We start from the raw sequence: 19,516 nt of genomic DNA on the forward strand, positions 1-19,516 counted from the left end.
TTTGAGTTTTCAGAAATGTTTATTTTGTTAAGAATACTATAGATTTCAGGAAATTATATCCAAGAGTTGACAGGGAAAAATCCCCAATGCCTCAAGTATACAATAATTATAGGCAATGGAAGAATGATGGGAATGGGAAAGACGACCACCCCATGAAAGAGTACACCAAGTGGTTGTCTAGTGCTAAATGGTCAGCAGTGAAAATATAAATATAAGTAGTGTTAACATTATACAGACAGAGCAGATTATATTTAGGAGTGTATGTGTATGTACTTATGCATGCACAGTTGAATGTGTATGCAGAGATGTGTGGATACTACACACACACACACACACACACACACACACACACACACACACATACATGCAATAGCAGTAAGTAATTAGTAATTAATAAACTAAAGATGCTATGAATTTGAAGGAAAGTAGGAAAGAGTATATGTAATACAGAATATACTGTATTAAATTATATTAAAAAGGGAATAAAAGACATTGCAAAAATAAAGTGAAATACAAACAAAAAATAAGAAATACACTTTCTTTTAGATTTGCCAATAGTCGTACTTCAAGCTAAATAAACTAGAATACTTTTTCCAAACACTGTTTAAAAACTGCCTATTATATCACTCTCTTGAGAAACAAATCCAACTATCTCAATATGGGTATGAATAAGAAACTGAAAAATTTTACATTGTGCCAAAAGAAATTATTAGAGTAACCATAAAATGACTAAACAATATGTCTATTTTTCCTATTATCATTTGCTGTTATCTACTGCTATAAATGGGAACCAAATATTGGCACTGCTTAAACATATTTATTCTAATTAAAGAAAGAAACCCATCAATTTATATTTTGTAGTTTTCTTGTGAGTCTTCTATGACAAAGTCCAACAGTAATATTTTTAAGTAAGTTTGAAAATGTCCTGAAGCATTTTGTTAAAATTCTTAAAGAAATCCTTTGAAACTAACAAAACTATTGTCATGCATACATTGATATTTTTCAAAATCTTTTAATATATAACTTTATTTAAGAGGGTTTTTTTATTTAAGAGTGATTTCTTTATTTTAAATAATTTAATGTTATACTTTTTTTAATTCCTCACATCACCATAGAGGCACAGTAACAAGATTTATTTCAATAGCCAAAAAAAATTATGACCTGAAAAATGCATTGATGACTCTTAATTCTAACAGGAATATAACCTTGTAACACACCTTCAAAACCTTGTGCTTCTTAATGGAAAAAGGAGTGATATTAAATTTAAAGAGCAGAACATTTCTACTGGCACGTAGCACTCATCCTGAGCTATGGTAGTATCTTCATGTAAGATTGATTAATTAATTAATATAATTAGATACAGGACAGTGAGAATGGGTTGAGCAATTCAAATTGTTTTAGCACTAGAACAGTAATATTATTATTGCACAATTCAGGTTGATTTTTCATTTCATTGTGTTATCGTCTGTTTGTTTGACTGCTAAAAACATCTATCTCATTTTAACTTATCTCTCCTTTGCTACATATGTTAATTTACTTCTGATGTGGCTTCCTTGGTAGGAAACAGCAATTGTACCTGCATAGAAAGCCAAGGACAGAACTCAGTAACGGGCAAGCTGTGGTTTGCAGAAATCTGTTTCCCGCATTAGTCTCTTTTATGCTCAACCCTTTAGTACAGCCCTACTAACCATACTGCTGAATAGTCGACAGACTAGTTTTCCTTTGGTTTCAGGCTGTTCCTACAAGTCTGCTTCCTAAGAATGACTCCAATTTACTGCTACTGGAAGCAAGGATGCTAGGGGATGGGAAATACTTCTAATTAGAATCAGGAGACCAGGAACTTTCTGCTACTTCTGCTCTCACTGAGAGTCATTCTGTTCTCTTTCCAAAGTTTTCTGATGTACTTTTCTCTACAAATTTGTCATCTCTGAAATAAAATCATTATTAGAAAAAAATTACATCTTTATATATGTTGGAGATCAGCCCTCTGTCAGTTGTGGAGCTGGTGAAGATCTTTTCCCATTCTGTAGGCTATTGATTTGTCTTATTGACCCAAGGACATCAAGATCATGATGGGAAAAAATACAAAGATGGCCATCCAAACTAGTGGAAACCTGTGAACTGTGGACCAATAGCTGAGGAGCCCCCATGGCACTGGACTAGGCCCTCTGGATATGCAAGACAGTTGTTTAGCTTGAACTGTTTAGGTGGCCCCCAGGCAGGGCGATTGGGATCCATCCCTGGTGCATGAACCGGTTTTTTGGAGCCTAGTGCTTAGATGTGACACCTTATGCAGACTTAGTGCAGTGGGGAGGGGCTTGGACCTGCCTCAACTGAATGTACCAGGCTCTGCTAACTCCCATGGAAGACTTTGACTTGGAGGAGGTGGGAATGGGGAGGGTTGGGGGGAAAGGCTGAGGGGCAGGAAGAGAGAAGACAGGGGAATCTGTGGTTGGTATGTTAAAATGAATAGAAAATTTCTTAATAACAAAAAAAAGAAAAGAAAAAATAATGACAACTATTCAGTGCCCTCAATTCTGTGATGATAACCCAGGTTACTGGATTAAAAAATAAAGGGGTTGTAAACATTTTAAGAATTCCATTTCTAAATTTTATGCATTAGAATTACACAATTTCAATTTACCTAAGTAATAATATAATCATTACCAGGATCAAATAAAAACTATTCTATCTGAAGTTTATATAATTCCTTAACACTTAGGAATTGGAGTTAAAAGATAAAATTTGTGAGTAGTTTATTGCTGCTTTATAATATATATATATATATATATATATATATATATATATATATATATATGACATTTTTTTTGTCTGTGTCTATCCTTATGTGGAAATAAAGCTTTTTCTGTAAATGTGGGGTTCACTATATATTCAATAGCACATCAGAACTTGGGTTTACAACTTCACTTTTTAGATTTGGAGCTCAGTGTGGTCCTGGTGATCTACAAGTATTTTCATTCTTTTGGCTGCTAGTGAGTAAGGTCCACTATACAAATGTTCTCTCTTGTCCTGGAAACTATCTTCTTCCCTTTGTCTTAGATTCAGTGCATATTTATTTCCTTCTAAAGCAACATCTTCCAGAATGTAAACTTATTAAGTGATCAAGTGTCTGTAAATATCTTCTAATTATTCTATTTTTGACAAAATGAGGAAGATAGCATGCAGTTGAACAGTAAAGAAAACTCAGCTTGGACTGCAACATAAAAATTGACAAACCAAAATAAAAAAAATCAGCTGAAGAATATAGATAAATGCATCTTCTCTTTTAGGGTAAAAGAGAAAAGGCATTTCTGCAAGCTTCACAAAAATTGTTTTATCTTGTTTTGCTTTTTTATATTTTCCATCTTCTAAAAAATAGTTCTGGTGTTTTCCTTTCAATGTTAGAGAACAAATAATTCATGACTGGGTAGGTTGTTATTTTCTTACCAGTGGGACTTTAGTTCCCCCTACTGATATGCATAAAAACTTCAGGTTAACAAAATTACCTTGCTTTATTTTTCACAGATGTCTTTTTCTTATGATAAATATGCACATCCTCAAGAAAATAATTATTTGCTCTCCTGAGCTTTACAATAATGATTAATAGGAGTTACTTTAAATTGTACTTCCAGATATATTCTAGACACATGTCTGAATTTGCTGAATGCAAAACATTCAGGCCTACCAGGGAGATGTTTCCTTTTTCATTTTCTTTAAGATTAACTTCTGTTAAGACTACACAAAAACACACCAGTGAGCCACTCACCAAAGTCTGTTAGTAATCTGTATATGAATAGGAATTTTAATGAAACACAACACACCACTAACACTGCCCTCCTCAAGGATGATTTATACTTCTGAGAAGCAAGAGTTTTCTTCTGATAGAAGAACCCTTGGAAAGTTACTTTTCAATGACCACGTAGTTTTATATCACTTCATTTTCATAAACTTTGTACAATGAAAGATAAGCACTATACTCCATAGAAAATACACACAGACACACAGATGCTGTGGGATGTCCTGTATGTTATGAATATATGTTGCTATGATTTATTGATAAATAAAACACTGATTGGCCAGTAGCCAGGCAGGAAGTATAGGATAGGCAGGACAAACAGGGAAGAGAGGCTGGGAGGTGGAAGCCAAGGAGACACCAGCCTGCCGTCCAGGGAGCAACATGTAAAGGCAACAGGTAAAGCCATGGAACACATGGCGACATATAGATTAACAGAAATGGGCTGAGTTTAAGTGTAAAAGCTAGTCAATGGTAGGCCTGAGCTAATGGCCCAGCAGTTTAATTAATATAAGTTTCTGAGTGATTATTTTATAAGTGGTTGCAGGGTTCGCGGTGCTGAGCAGGACTGGAGAAAACTCCAGCTACACACAGACATACACAAGAGAGAGAGAGAGAGAGAGAGAGAGAGAGAGAGAGAGAGAGAGAGAGAGTGAGATCCTTAAAACATAACGTACCACATAGTAATACCCCTCAGGGATGATGTGTTTTATATATTTGGGGGCCCACAGAGGTTTCCTAGTAGAAATCTGTGCTTGCTTTACCCAACAGGGCTGCACAAGAGGATGACTTGACCATGTATATGGTTACCAGGTCTTTGGAAGGGTCTGCACTTGGCTGTGCTAGAGGGCACTCTTTTGTTCTGACTCTTGGCATTTTTTTATAAAAATCCCTTTTGAAGAGACAGAAGGTGGTCAGTGGATATGGATCCAGGTCCTACCAAAGCTATCTTGTGTTTCTTTCTGTCTTCTCCACACTGTCTTTCTATCTAAATACTTCTTATCCCTCTCTCTTCAAGAATAACCTGGTGAAAAGTGGGAGCCAGCCTCCCACAGATGGCATCAGAATTAGGGATTAACAAGAGACTTGGTGAGAGGAGAGTAGGGGGCTTTGTGGGAGCAAAGGGGTATTCTCAGTAATGAATTAAAAGTAAAGATACAGTATTCTCTTTGGGGGGAATAAAATTGTATATAGATAAAACAAATCAGCTAAAAGAAAAGCCAAAGTGAGAAGTTAGGCTATAGCAAGTATCTATCTCTGTCTAGGTTTCTCTCTCTCTCTCTCTCTCTCTCTCTCTCTCTCTCTCTCTCTCTCTCTCTTAATTTCTATCTATTAAAATTAAGTAAAAATATAGGGTTAAGTATAGGAATAATGGATAGGAAGAAACTTAGGGTAAGAGTAGAATTTCTCTAGTGCCAAAATGGGGCAGGGAAATAGTAAGCAGATTTTTGAAGATTCACTTATAGAAAGCTTAAAAACTAGAGGGGTTAAGGTGGAACCACAACAAGCAAGATTTTTGGAGTTCATGGAGGAACTGTGTCCTTGGTTCTCTAACTGTGAAAATTTGAACGCAGACTCCTGGAGGAGAATCAGAGTCAAAATGCAAAAAATACTACGAGGAAAATGGGCTGAAAAAGATTCCTGTGGAAGCTTTTGGCTTGTGGACAGCTTAGATTTGAGTCCTGAGTAGCAGGGGGAAATTTTTCCTGAGGCAGACAAGGAAGAGACAAAATCCTCTGCTCCAGTGCCACTGGATAAAAATGCTTGTTGATAAATTGTACAAGCAGGGTCAGTTCCCTCTTGGCCATGAAGCCAAATTTAGGGAATAGAAGTCTTAGGGAAAACTTAGTAGTTTCTCTTAATCCAAAACTGGAAGCTTTTCAGGTCTCTCCCTCTCAGAAGAGTATGCATCTTTCTTCTGGAAGGGCAGAATTAGACTCACTTGAGGGAATATCTCTCAAAATGGGAAAGCCGCCCATAACTGAATCAGCAAAAAAATCCCTTAGAGTGTTGTAAACCCTCACTGTTAGCACTGCATCTCCTCTTCAAGTCAACATTCAGGAGGCAGATAGCAGTGGGGAAGAAGAGTGAGGTCTAAGTTCCTAGTAGTAACTGCAATGGCAGCATGAGAAAACCTGAGATTGCATACAAATGAGGCAGAAACAGGAATGCAAACCCCTACCACCAGAACAGAAAGCAGCTAGCAGAGGGCTGAGCCATAGCCAAGGGACTATGCACTTGGGGGGAGGAGACAAGCAGGTATGGTGATATTTTATTTGTATTAAAATGTTATTTGTATGTTAATAAATAAAGTTGCCCGGGGGTCAGAGCTATTAGCAAGCCATAGGAAAGCAGGGCAGTGGTAGCGTACGCTTGTAATTCCAGCACTTAGTAGGCAGAGCTGGGTAAGTCTCTGTGTGTTCAGGGATACAGCCATTATTGGATACACATGCCTTTAATCTTAATACCAATCATGGAAAACCTGGAGGCCTATACAGACAGGCTGTCATGTGGTTGGGTTTACAACCAATGAGAAGGCAGGACAGGAACTCTATATAAAGACTTTAACACAGGGGTAGCTCTGGTTCGGAGAGGTAGGACCACTGCAGGAGGAAGGGTAAGGTTTTAGCTCTTAGCTCTGACCTTTTGGCTTTCTTCTTTGCATTGGTTCTGTGTTTCTTATTTAAGAAGGTTGGATACATCTACAAGCAGGGGAAAAGAGGATCTACTGCGAGGAAATCTCTCTGAAGAGGCTCTTGTTTCAAATACTCTTATTGTTCTTTCACTGACCTGGTGAGGCACAGGAGTGAGCCCCAAGGGTTTTTGGCTTCTGGAACCAAGCACCGGTCCATGTGTGCAAGAAGGCTGGTACAACTCACTCCAGTGACAGTGCCAGGTGGAGAATTTGATTAGGGAGGTACACCTGTCAAATGGTCATGCAGGTGTCCTAATGCGAGCTCAGGAAAGACAGAAACCTCCTGTGGAGCAGAAGGGCAAAAGTTTGCTTTATCTTGATTTTCGGTATGAATACAGACAATGTAAAAGGAGCCAGGAGTGCAGCAACTGCAACTGACCACAGCTGAGTTTTCTTCCAGACCTGGAAGGGCTGCTTGGGAACCTAGCTCATGAAAGCAGCATGGCATAGGCAGGCAGGCCTGGAGAAAGGTGCAGACAGACTCAGACAAAAACTTTCAAATGTTTCCCATAATAGAGCAGCAAGACACCCAGGGAGATATCATGCAAATGCATGGTCCAATTACTTTTAAACCGCTTAAGGAGTTAAAAACAGCTTGCTGCTGGTACAGGTACAGGCCCAAATGCCACTTTTTTTTCCAAGTGTCCTTAGAAAGCTTAGCTTACCTCCCAGGAATGGGAAATGGGTGAACAAAGCTTGCCTGTCAGGAGGCAATTAAAATGCTAATGCCATTCATCAGGCCACTCTGAGACCCTTTAGAAAGCAAGGGAAAGTGGTCTGAACACAAGGAAACTGCTTTGGGTGTGGAAAAAAATTAAGGTCAAATAAGGAACCTGGGTTATGCTTGAGATGAAAGAGGAAAACATTAGACTAATAGAAATCTATCAAAGACAAGGCATCATTGAAAGAGCTCATGGGAGTCTTAAGATGCAGCTTCAAAAAGTTAGGAAGGAGGAAATTAATTGTACTCTCAGTCGTCAAATGAAGCTTGATGGCTGCCTGAAGCATTTGGTATGATGTGTGGAATAGAGGAATGTCAGTTGTGATACCATTGCTGCTGATGTTCCTCCAGAAAAACTGGAATGAAATGGATCCCAGAACCATACCACTTATGTTTGGTAGTGGCAAATCAATGCATGGCTTCTTTAAGAGATAGTTCCTAATAGCTAATAGCTGCACAGAAAGTTTTTGTTTTTGTTTTTGTTTTTGTTTTTAGAGCTTTATTGTAGCTCAGTATGGTAATTCCATTCTCGCCCTGAGGCAAGGCTTTTTGGGAAAGCTAACTGAAATTGCAGCTGTAACTGAGTGAAGTTTGTTTGAATTATGTCACTCAGGGCAGCTGCAATATGTAAAGGTACAGCCCCCTGGCTGGCAAACATCCACCACTGGGAATACATCTGCCAGTTCCATAACAGCTGAGAGGGCTCTGCAGGAAAGGTGGCTTTGGGGGAGTGGTGTGATTCCAAATGTTACAGCCCCCAGCAGCAAGTGTTACAGCCCCTAGCAATGGTACTTACTGAATTCTGGGGTCTAGGGAGCTGGATACAAAGACTCTAGAGTCACTGACAAATTAGGCTCTGACTTCAAACTGTCAGGAAAACTTTTAGGATGATATCAAAGCTGACTGTGAATGCCAAACTACAGAAATGAAGCAGTTTTGAGTTCACCTACAATTTTAACTGTGTTAACTCATGATTTGCATACTCTCTGTCTTGTTGAAAGAAAATGTAAATAGCTTTGTTAAGAAATCTTCTCTAGATGTTTGCTAAAGTTTATAAAGTAGTACTATAGAGTTTTCTTTTGGATGTAAGTTTGTAAAAAGTGTAAATCTGTACAGTGATATTCATGCTAGTTGTAAATATGTATAATAATATTCATACTAGAATTATGTTAATTTATTAATGAACCATGGTTTGGTGAAGCTAAGGAAAACTTCAAGTTGGATGCAGTTTATTTGATGTTATCCTGTGTTTCTGTTTGCCTTCTCCACACTATCTTTCTACCTAAATATTTTTTATCCCTCTCTTTACAAGAGTACCCTGGGAAAAAGTGGGAGATGGCCTCCCACAATATATTATCTATCATCTATCTATCTATCTATCTATCTATCTATCTATCTATCTATCTATCTAATTACCCTCATTACACTTTAAAATTAAAAATACAGTTGTGAATAAGCTCACAAAATTTAAGAATCTTCTCATCTGGTGAGCACTAGATCGGATTGCAGAGACTCTCCCACTAGCTCTTGGTGAAAATTTGGCTATTCATTTTACCTCTGTATACTTCTACTTCTTCATCTACAAAATGAAGTAATTGTCATATGCATTCCTAAGCTTCCTACACAAATGTATGTCTGGATAGATGTGTATAATAAATTATTACATACCAGATGGTGATTTAATAATTTTATGTCATGTGAACAAAATAAGAATTTCAAATTTCCATTAGGCAATTTACTGTCAGTCATATAGCTTCCTAGTGTTTAGACTTGTATTAATAAAAATATACCATTTCATGAGATTTGGCCTCCTTCTAAGTATTAACTGATAGGTGTTTTAGCTTAAGTTCTAAAACATGGAAGACTATTTACAGACTTTTACATGAAGCAAGTCATTCAAATGGAATTTGATGCTGACTAATCAATTGATCAGAGTATATGCCTGAAATTCTGTTATCCTAACCAGGTTCCCTGAACTTACTTCATAGTAAGTTCATATAGCTTAATTTTCTCAAGACCCATGAAGAGAACAAATCTACAGTATTGTACTGTGTCCTAATGTCATGTTATTGGGGTCTGTCACACAGCTGGATTTACATCCAAAAATACTTTGTCTCAATGGATATCAATGATGTTACATTTGAATTGCCTATATTATGTAATTAAGGAAAATTATATATTTTCATTTCTTGCTTTTTGAATCAGTGGCAACCATCCTACACTTATCTCCTCATAGGCCTCTAAGTTGTCAAAGCATAGAAGATAACTTGAATATTTAGTTGCCATATTTATACAACTTATTAAATCCATTTCTTAAGTTGTTGACTTTTTGAGAGTGCTCTTGCATTATATCTGTAGTGAAAACAATATGCTAACAAGCTTTTAAAATCCTTGCAATATACTTGAAATTGTGTTCAAAATGTTTCCAATTAATTTTTTTATAAAAACTCATGTTTTGAAAAAGAACTAATCATCATAATGTAGTTCATCTGCAAACATAAAGATAACTATACTTAACACACATAGTTATATATAACTAATATGTACATATGTTGCTGAGGGGGCCCAACACCCAGCTTCCCAATAAATTACATGGAGGCAAATTCTTACTTCTGAATACCTGGCCTCAACTTGGCTTAGTTTCTAGCCAGCTTTTTTTAACTTAAATTGCCCCATACACCTCTTGTCTCTGGATATTTCCAGTTCTCTTACTTCTGTGAATCTTACTCTTACTCTGTGGCTTGCTGTGTAGCTTTTTGGCTGGCCCCTGGAGTCCTCCTCCTTCTCTGGCTCCTTCTTCGATTCCCCTCCTCTTAGATTCCTCCTTCTATTTATATTCTCTGCTGCCAGCCTCATCTATCCTTTCTCCTGCTTTGCTATTGGCAATTTAGCTCTTTATTAGACCATCAGGAGTTTTAGACCGACATAGTAACAGCTTCATAGATTTAAACAAATACAACATAAACAAAAGTAACATACTTTAAAACACTAATCTACTATATACATATATAAACTAAGTATAGATCTAACTATATAAGTTATACTAAGTCATAATACTGAAGAGACACATTGTTCTATAAATATCTCATGCCTAGTATATAACTTCAACAGCAGACAGGGAAAGAGTTTTGATAATTTTGATAATTTTCAAAACACAGCTCAGAAACTGGTGAATGATGCTGTGTAAAATTTGTCCCAGTAGCACTCTATTAGAAAGCACCACACTACACCAAATGGTTGTGAAACAGAGCATATTCCTCTCATTCTCTCTCTCTCTCTCTCTCTCTCTCTCTCTCTCTCTCTCTCTCTCTCTCTCCATCAAACCTGATTGTCAAATCTCGAATCTTGTCCATAAATCATTGTCTTTTACCTCTATAACCTCATTCACTATACCAGAGGTGGAGAGAAGCTTACACTATTTCCTCAAGAAATCAAGAAAATCAAAGTCAATTTCCTTTCAAGCTCTCCTTCTCAGGTAACTGAGGAGAAGCAATCATTAGGTTACAAGCTTGCCTTCCCTCAACTATAAGAGTTGCTGGATGTTGATAAAAATCCCAGCTGACACCTGAAATATCTCTAGTTAAACAGATTTAATAGACAGTCTGACCTTCAAAAAGTAGCCCTAATTTAAATCAAGCAAATTTGCCCTTTCCAGGGAAAAATAGATGCAAACAGCAATTGCTATGTCTTTAAGGAGTGAATACAGTTGAGGAAACAGAAATTAACTTATTCTTCTATCTCTTAAATACATAATGTCCCTAAGAAGACAAGCTGGTCCAGAAGATGCGAGGATGACAAAAATGCAGGCTTTGATACAACGTGATTATATTTGCACTCTTCAATAGTGATGTTCAAATAGAATTCTGAGTCACAGAGTACTGGCCTTTACCCCTTTGCATTCCCAAACCCAGTTCGCTAAGAAAAGATGCTAACATAACCTTCTTAGGTGCTAAGGAGTCAACATAAGTGACAGTCAATTTGAAATGTAGACAACATAACTCACCCTCTCTCATGCTGCACTATTCTCCATATTTGGACTGTTGCTTGTGAAATGTTTATGTCAATAGTGCATGCTTTTTCATAAACAGCTTTCATGCTCGTATCATCATTTATGATATTAAAACTGATTTAAGAACATACTACAAATTTGTAAGGCAGTTTAACAAGACTGTTTATAGCTCTAAATCAAACCACGGATGTCCTTGTAGAGGTGTTTAGTTTATAGCTGTGAATAGTATCAAACAAATGTATTTAATATGTTTTATTGTCATACTCTATATCTGTATCCACTGTATAAAGAACATAATTATGACAATTAAAAACAGTGCTTATGGTGTGAACTTTTATGATTAAATGAGTAATTACTCAACCAAAGCTAAAAGTTTGCCAATATCTGAGATCTGATTTCTGAGTACAAATGTATGTCTTCTTTGTATATTGAATAACAGAATAGGGTAGCACAAAGTTCACATGCTAGATATTATGCAATGGATTTATCATACAGGGGTGAATGGAAGACAGAAAATATTTATTAATGCAGATTTTATGATTCTAGTTGTTTTGGTATCTAACACACACACACACACACACACACACACACACACACACACACACACACACACACATAACCTTCAACACCTGAATCTCTGGATTGGAGAAGTAGCTCAGCACATAAGATTGTTCGCTTCTCTTCCAGAAGAATCAAGTTCAAGTTCAATTCAGGAAGCTCACAACCTTTGTAACTCCAGCTCCAAGGAAACTGTAACCCTCTTCTGGCTTTCTGTGGCAGCATATGCCATGCTCACCCATCTATGTAAAAACAGTGAGAAAGGCCTTGATCTCAAAGTTTATATCAATAAAGTGAATAATGAGTAGATAAAAAATGATTATACTGTGATTCTTGTTTTCTCGGTCAGACTTTTATTTTTGTGGCCAAATACCTGTTAAAAATCACTTAACAGTAGGCATAATTTGTTTTGGATCATAGATTAAGAAGTTTTAGTCCAGTGTCCTTGGGTCTGTGCATTATAGGCTAGTATTGGTGCAGAACACCATGGCAATGAAAATTATGTAGCAGAGGCTGTTCAATTTATAGCAAACATCAATCAGAGGCAGGTAATAGAACCACTGACCAGTCATTATGTCAAAGGCACTGTCTCACTTGCGTAGCTTAGCACCATATCTCCAGTTTCCAGACCTTTCAAAATTGCACCACAGATGGTAAATTATTCTGCAATATTGACCCCATGGAGTAAATTATTCTGCAATATTGACCCCATGGAGGTTGTCTCATATTAAATATTAAAAAAGTTTAACTAAATGATGTTGAGAATAACAAAATAGCAAAATATGCTAATGATTATCTCTGATATACCCACTTAAATAAAAGGAATAATTTAATTGTAATTAAAGCAAAGTATAAGTGCAAAATTATATCAAGATATGTCTCTAATTTTAATTTCTAAATAGAATTAAATGTTCTTTTTGTCACATACAAAATAATATCCAAATAATGCAGAAAGTTTCTGTATTTACAAAGCAACATCTATTTTCAGAATCATAGGACATCTGTAGTTGGCATATGTCTTTAGTTGAAGACAAATATAGGTGCACATTAGTCAAATTGGGGTGAATTTCCTTTCAACAGAACTAAAGTACTGAAGACCATCATTGCCAACCGTGGAGCTTGATTTAAAGTGTGCAGCAGTCAGTGGCTCCTGCACTGAGAACAATTTGACTTTTGAAGGACTTTTAAAGTTATTTTTGAAAAGTTACACTTTATATTCCTTAAAATTCCCCCAAAGAATTTTATCGTCTTTCCATGATAGATGAAGATTACTGATTTGGACACATGGGATTTTCTGTCCAGAATTCACAACTTTTTAGAATATCAGGTTTACAATGTCTTGGAGAGACTTCTCAGAGAAGAAACTATGACATGTCTACATAGCCCATCGGAAAATCAAAACAGACTACCCTAGGAGATGGTTAATACATTTCATGGGAACAAGTTTGAAGAAGAAGTGAAATATTAGCCTGTTGGTGGTTGCCACTTATGGAAACTTGGCATTATTATAATTTGTGTGGATAAACCAAAGTATTAGAATTGAGTTGTCTAGCACAGAAGCAAAAACAGACACAAGATTTTGTGTACCCTAAAAACTCATAATGAATACAACTGGATAGAAACACCAATTATAAAAGTTGTATATTTTAAAAATTCTAGAAATGGACTTTTCTGTGTAAGGAAGAGTATATCAGTAAAATCTTTATAAAAGCATCAAATTGTAAAATTTGCAGAGAAAGATAGAACTAAGCTTTTTCATATAACTCTCTTTCCACTGTGATTGACAGGGGCTAGAAAACTCTTAAAACCTTGCCAAAAACCAAGGCAGATGAAAAATCTAGAAAGAAAAAGATGGATTTTGATATGAAGGAGCCATGAAGAATACTTAAATATACCTTGGGATTTAGCCTCATTGAGCCATGAAATGAAAAGTATTCATTGATTTTTCTTTCAGCTCAGCTGCAGAAATGCTGTATTGACTCACCTAAAAATGGGACTTTAAAATAGGTAATATCCATTAATCTAGTAATAGAGTATTTTAGTAATGTTGCTATAAATATACGTTGGAGGGTCTAGAGAGATGGCTCAGAGTCATGAACAATTGCCACTCTTGCAGAGAATCCCAGTTCAGATCCCACTACTCATATCTGGTGTCTTAGAGTTTCTATTGTTGTGAAAACACACCATGACCATGGCAACACTTCTAATGAAAATATTTAATTGGGGGGGCACTTACTGTTTCAGAGGTTCAATCCATTATCATCATGACGGGCAGCATGGCATCATGAAAGCAGACATGATACTGCCTACATCTTGATAAGAAGGTAACAGGAAATTAGCTGAGACACTGGGCAGTATTCTGAGCATAGGAAACCTCAAAGCCCATAACAACAGTGACACACTTCCTCCAACTAGGCCATACCCACTCCAACAAAATCACAACCCCTAACAGTGCCATTCTCTATGAGATAATGGGGGGCAATTACACTCAAACTACAACATTTACTCCCTGGCCACCATAAGCTTGTAACTATCATAATGTAAAACTTATTTAGTCCAACTTCACAAGTCCCTACAGTCTATCACAGTCTCAATAATGTTTGGAAGATCAAAGTTCAAAGTCTCTTCAGAGATTCACACTATCTCTTAACTGTAATCTCCAATGAAAGCTTGCTATGAAAGGGGGTGTCTCTTTTCCTTCTATCAGGTTGCCTTATCTAGCCTCGCTGTGATGGTTTATGTTTTGGCTTACTGTATTTTATTTTGTCAGGAAAAAAAAGGAAAGAAGGAAGAAAGAAACTCTTAGGGCATGATAAAGACAAGAATATGTACATCTCTGCTCTTCAGTGGGGAGTCTCCGTGGTTTATGACTAGTCTTATTGCATGTTGTTATGGTATGTTCAGTTGATATGAGTGGGAGGCCTTCTTTTTATATGAAGGGAAATGAAGGAGTAATGGATATAGACTGAAGGGGTTGTTGTTGAGATGCATTGTATGAAAGAAGAATAAAAAAAATAAGAAGAAGAAGGGAAGGAAAGCATCAACTACCAGGAAGCAAATCCCACCCAAAACAATGAATAAGATAACAGAGAACTGCCTTCTATATATTCCAAAATAATGGAGCAATGGCAAGCTACAACTTTCCAAATCCCTTGAAAGTCTTTTGTGAGAACAGAGACAGTCTCTCATTTCTACATTCTTCATTTAATGTATTTTTTTTTATTTGATCAGTGAGGGCAGCAGGCTTACTACTTATTTTGAGTTAGCCACATTATTTTCTTTGTGATTTTTTTCTTCTTCTTCTAATCCTTATTAATATCAAAAGAAGAAAAGAAAAATTGATTTAACCTGCCATTCTACTGTGTACTCAGCCTGTTTAACCTGCTCTAAGAGAAAACTGTGACGACCAACCTTAACATTCCTTGGATTTTCCATGTAATCAGTTTTTACAACCTAAGTTAATGTATAGCTTTAATCTTAAGTTATGTACTCTTTAATGCCTTGATCCAGAAAAATGTATGTATGTATGTGTCTCTCTTGTAGTACTAATTGTTGAACAGAGCCAACCAGCTGGAAGCCACCTGATACAAGATATATTCACCATAAATGTTTCCAACATCATAGCTATAGCTTGATAATGTCTGTTTGCTGCTACATTTGTTATTCTGTGTCAGTTGTAATCAGGAAAGTTTCTTCCCTTGTAAAGCCCTGCTAAAGATCTCTGTGGCAAATTCTTCATGCCTTTCCTATACCATATTCCTCTTGCTGTTCAGTAAATACAGAGTAAATCTCTTTGTTAGGGGCAGACATGACAACAGTCAGGCATCAGACGTATTCAGACAGGCATAGAAACATAAAACAGACATATCACAGACAGGCCAGTAACTGCAACCTATAGACAGATGGAAATACAGGAAGAAAAGGCAACTGTAGAATTCAAATCTGTATTTCTTTGGTCATATTTGTGGGAGCCCACAACTAATTCAGTTTCCCATTTTGAATCTGACGTCGATTCTGTATCAATAGAGTTCAAGCTTCTGTGCTTCAGGGCTGTGAGAAAGTCCTGATTAGCCCACAGGAAGGAACACACTATCTAGCTAGACAAAGGCCAGCTGGAGGTACATCGAGATAGAAAATGAAACTGCCTGCTCCTTGATGCAAGGCTGGATAAATAGTGGTTGAATGGCTGTGCTGTGCATTGTTCTACCTCTGTCCTTCAAAACTGTATATAACCTGGCTGTGAAATAAACTTGGGGCTGTCTGGCATTGACCGACAAACCCCTGGACTCTTTTCTGTCTTCTTCATTGTCTCTTCAATCCACATGCCTCTGCCCAGCTACCCAGCTGATTGTCGGCAGGCTCCAACACATTACTCAAGGAAGAATTGTCTTTTCATTCCTTAATGTGACCTTGATTCATTTCGGTGCTTTGGAGGTTATTGTTAGAACATTAAACAATAAAAAAAAAAGTTTAGTTTGTTATAGGAGAATCCTCATAATCCAAACGAGAACTCTTACACCTTCTACAATGAGGAGGAAGATAAACTATGTGAACCAGCACGCTGACTGTAGCAGAGAAGGACTTAATCTTGAACTCTCTTGCCTTGAGAACACCAGAAATTATTTTCTGTTGACCACAGCACCCAGTTTGTGTTATTTTACCAAATAAATATAAATACATCAAAATGCATCCGGAATTACCTTGCAGTCACTACAGACACCTCCAAAGTTCCTTGTTCCTAGGAGGTACATGTCTCCATACATCTTTCCTCTCTGGATTCCTGAAACTGAAATTCCCTGTAAGTGTTGTGATATATTGTGTACCCTAGTAAAATTTGCCTGAAGATCAGAGAACAGAACAAGTCACTAGATTAAACATAGAGGCCAGGCAGTGGTGGCACACACCTTTAATCCTAGCATTCAGGAGGCAGAGATCCATCTGGATCTCTGTGAGTTCAAAGCCACTCTGGACTACATGAGATTGACTCAGTCTAGGAGAGAAAACAAAGCCAGACAGTGGTGGCACACACCTTTAATCCCATTACTTGGGAAGCACACAGACCCTTAATCCCAAGAAGTGATGGCTGGGTAGAAAAAGGTATATAAGGCATGAGGAGAGAGGAACTAAAGGCTTTTCAGCAGAAGCGTCCCTTTCAGTTAGAGCTGAAAAGACTTCAGCTGAGGAAGCTCATTTGTCTAGAGGCCTATTGACTGAGGCTTTTTCAGACAGAGGAGTTGGTGAGGTAAGAGGTGGTGGCTGTGGCTTGTTCCTTTGTCTCTCTGATCTTTCAGCATTTGCCCCAATATCTGGTACCTGGTTTTTTATTGAAAGACCATACTAGAATTCAAGCATTACGTAAGAAGTCTAAACCTTAGGAATGCTCAGAGCAGCTGCCTGGCATGTAGCACCATGTTAGTCTCTGTTTGTTTACTTCAGTTACCACTACACCAATAACAGTAGTCCTTTTCGTCAGATAGCATTAATTTTAGTTTAAATATCTTATTTCCTGATAGGAGAGGAACACATCAGTAAGTAAGGATTTGTTTTTAATTAGGGAATCTGTGTTAAAGGCATAATACCTCATTAAATTACTCACAATTACAAAATTTAATTACTTCTTAAGCTTACATCATGGGAAATGAGGCTCCATTGAGCATCCTCTGTCTTACTCTTCTGACTATGGCAGACAGCAGCTGGGTCAGGAGACTGTCTTCATGACCCTGACAGAGGACAGACTTGATAATAAAAGACCTGGAGCAGAGACTTTTTTTTTCTAAGAGTACAATGGCAAACCAAGTTTAAATGTGGCAAAGAGAAATTAGTTTTGCTTCATCGCAACTGGAACTATACCCTAAAAAAAAAGTATATAAACTGAAACAAACAAAAGGAATATGGAGAAAAAGGAAGACATTTGAAAATGGACTGCATAAAGGCATATGGTTATTGCACCTAAATTACTGTTTGCTCAAAGCACATTTTACTTCTACAAAACAAAGTTGAATTTTTGAAGACATAGTATTATATCAAGGGTTATGATATTTAAGAAAGACAGAACTGACGCCTCAATGATTCAGACCTACTCCTTTCGGCCTCAGGATGTGACTTCATGTTTTTGTGCAAATAGTTTAAAATGTTTGAGCTATTCTCTAAATCATTAGCACTCCTCCTCATAAAGCTTCATGCAAGACAATACAGTCTGTACTTACATAGGGACAAGGAAGCAGAGATTTCCCTAAGAATCTGATGATTTTGATCAACATAAATGCCCCTTACTAGGTTGTCTGGATAGCTAAGGCCTCACTCTTCCACTTCCTTTAAGTTAAAAGTTTGTTTAACAAATGATTTGTGTTTGCTTATTTTAACCACATTATGTGTGATTGAAGACATTGATTTTGAAAAAAGATAGTTCTGGAATTTACTTTCAAAGTTATTTATGAAGAAAGAGTATATATGGACTATTATTTGTATCTATTTAGACTCATCTTAAGACATAGATTGAATGTACACTCTACTCAGGAGAAAGCTGATGTTTGTTAAATAAAATTAAATCAGCAGAATTTTCATCAGTTATAAATGTGTAAATCCTACCATTTTTCCTAAAGTTTAAGAAAATTTAAAGAAAAAAATATTGTCCTTATTTAAAGGAGCATTAAAAATTTTTTTAAAAAAAGGAGCATTGATGAAGAGTTAATGATGTGTAAGATCTTTTATTTTGCAAATAATAGGATTTGCTAGCTTTTGTAATATTAAGAGAAAGTGAAAATTTTAAGCCACTTTATCCTTTCTAAGGCACCAAGGGCATCTATGTCCAAATACTGCAATAAAAGACTTATTTATTTTGCACCATATCAAATGCTGGCTGAAGGCTTGGAGAATATAATAAACAATAGTATCAGCATAAAGATCAGCAAAGTATTGCTTGCACATTCCTGTCCAGCAGTATACTGGGTTTCCTTGCCGGTAAGTCTTCCCTCTTCAGCAATCTATACTCTCAGACTTAAGTATTTATTCAATCTTACTCAGAAATTGGTGACCAAGCCTACTTAAGAAACAAAGTTTATGGTGCCTCCTAAACCTCAGGATGGCATTACACAGTAAGTATATATTAATTTACAACCAGTGTCATGATTTTTTTAAGGAAGAGCTTTGGGGTTTTTGAGCATGTAATATTTACCTTCTGATAGGAGCTCAAACAAAACAGAACAGATATTTAACAATTGGCCCAGAGTTTGTTAACTCTTTTAATAAGGAATTGAAGTAGAATAAATCATTAAAATGAGATGGTTATATTTAAGCTAGTATTTCTTTACCTACATAGTTTGCTGGTTTTTTTTTTTTTGTCTATTCTAAGCATAATGAAGACCAATAAAACACAAAGGATTGATCACGTTATTTTAAAGTTTGACCTTTAACAAAATTGGTCACAACTGGGTGATTTAGGAAAATTGAAACACTGCAATGAGGGAGAGTTCACTTATAGAGAATAAATGTACAAAGGGTATTTGTTTCCCATAAGGTGTAGCACTATTCATATATTGTTTCCAGCAGGAAGTTTGTGCCTGGTGTATTATAAAAAAGAAAAAAAGCAGAGTTGGTTCAATTTATTTTTTGGCTATCTAAACACTTTCTAGACTATATGTGTAGTTTTACTGTTGAATGTTTACTTAGTTTTCTCTCAACAGAGCAAGGATTAGTGATTAAATTTTAATAATTGATGGACTTTAATGACCCAACGTTCAA

Source organism: Peromyscus californicus, unplaced genomic scaffold (genome assembly GCF_007827085.1).
Source record: "Peromyscus californicus insignis strain IS unplaced genomic scaffold, ASM782708v3 Scaffold_16__1_contigs__length_79575227, whole genome shotgun sequence".
NCBI lineage: Eukaryota > Metazoa > Chordata > Mammalia > Rodentia > Cricetidae > Peromyscus > Peromyscus californicus.